The sequence below is a fragment of the Vespa velutina genome, chromosome 20 (genome assembly GCF_912470025.1).
Source record: "Vespa velutina chromosome 20, iVesVel2.1, whole genome shotgun sequence".
Classification (NCBI taxonomy): domain Eukaryota; kingdom Metazoa; phylum Arthropoda; class Insecta; order Hymenoptera; family Vespidae; genus Vespa; species Vespa velutina.
This window is the reverse complement of record NC_062207.1, coordinates 2219928-2221997: the sequence shown is the minus strand read 5'-3', so window position 1 is coordinate 2221997 and position 2070 is coordinate 2219928.

Below are 2070 nucleotides of genomic sequence, written 5' to 3'. Positions count from 1 at the left end.
AAATATTTTTAATCATTGAACAATTGTCATATTAATTCAATCGTATAATCCTATATATACGTGTTTATGTATATATATATATATATATATATATATATATGTGTATGTGTGTGTGTGTATATAAATGTCAAATGATTGTTAGAAAGAAATTTTTCTCGTTTATACTTTGAACGATATTATCATTGGCCAAATGAGTAAAGCAGCTAAAACCACCACCAGTCGACGTTGGTATAACGTGAGGCAAGAAGGCAGGCACCCTCCAGGCAGTTGCTTAGCAACGTATACGAACCTTCGTACGTGATATCAGTAGGATGAGAAAAGCTTCTCTCTCTCTGTCTCTCTCTCTCTCTCTGTCTCTCTCTCTCTCTCTCTCTCTCTCTCTCTCTCTCTGTGTGTGTCTCTCTATATATCTATCTATCTCTCTTTCTCTCTCGTACGAATGAAACGCAAACGACTTGATCTCAAACGATACCAATGTTACTAAGCTACTACTACTGCTACTACTTTACTACTTCTACTACTTCTACTACTACTGCTACTACTACTATTTTACTACAGACGCTTTTATATTTTCTCTCCCACCACTTAAATTCATCCGTCCACTTAACTCACCCTCATTTTTATTATTTCGATCGTCCGTTCGATTTGTTATCTATATTTTATATTTATTGTCATTTAAATGTATTATCGTAGAAAACGTCAGAATTCTTATTATTAGGAATATGCGTTTTCCTCCTACGTAAACATTTCTCTTTCTTTTATCCTTTTCCTTTTTTTCTTTTTTTTTTTCTTTTTATTTTTTTTTTTTTCTTTTTCCTTTTCCTTTTTTTCGCCGAGTAAGGACACTAAACAGACGATATAAACGGATTCGTTGATATCCAATATTGAGATTGGTGTATTTTTTTTCTCTTTTTCTTTTTTGTAATATGCTAATATGATAATACATACAAATGTTTTCCCCTGTCATAAACTATAGAATTTTCATAAAGGACATGCAAATCTTCTCGATATCGAGTGCCTTTTCATGGCCGAGTTAGGGTTCTTTTTCTCCCTCGAAAGAGATTGATACGTCATATTGCCAAAAGGCAAAAAGGCAAAAGTATCCCGATACACGAAGTTATCCTAACGAGGGAAACCATCGAAACGGTAGGATCAATATATGTATATACATATATACATATATATATATATATAAAGAAAAAGAGCTATTATATTGAATTTACTATTTACATATTCTTTTTAATATTATATATTATTATTTTATTTTTATTATTATTATTATTAGAATAAGATAATTTATTGGATCACATTCTCTCTCTCTCTCTCTCTCTCTCTCTCTCTCTCTCTCTTTCTCTTCGTACGATTGTCATATTTCTCTGTTTATTTTTTGGATCTTATATCAGAAGGAGGATGAGAAAGAGAAGAAATAGAAAAGAGGAAAAAAGAAAAAAAGAAAGAAAAGGAAAAAAAAAAGAAAAGAAGAAGAAGAAGAAGAAGAAGAAGAAGAAAAGAGTGAAAAAGTGAAACGCTCCGCAAACGGGGAAACTGCGGACGCAAAATTCCAAGTCCGTCCTACTATCTCCCTTCCCTCCCTACCTCCCTCCTTGTCCTCCCCCTCCCCATCCTTTCTCGATATAGTATAAAGCGAAAAAATCCTTCCGTAATAGAATTACTCGGCCCGGAACGGTCGTAAACGTATTCCCAGGGCCGATAGCCATTTTTCTCGGTCAAGGGGCGAATTGGCTAAACCGCACGCGTTTACCCCGAAGACAGATAGTAGAAAACAACAACAACAACAACTCGGGTATCGCCGTCCACTCGACATTCTCTTTTTACCATCGCTGATCTCCTACCAGTCCAGGCCACGGGATGTTTAATACTTCACTGGGACTGTCGTCGGACAAAGCGAAACAAAAAAAAAAAAAAAAAAAAAAAAAAAAAAGAAAAAAAAGAGAAGGGAAATCGTCCGTACAGGCCAATTTACATCTCCGTTATTCTTATCCGCCGATCGATCCTTTTTTTTCCCCACCCCCTACTCTTTTTATGTTTCTTTCTTTCTCTTTCTTTTTT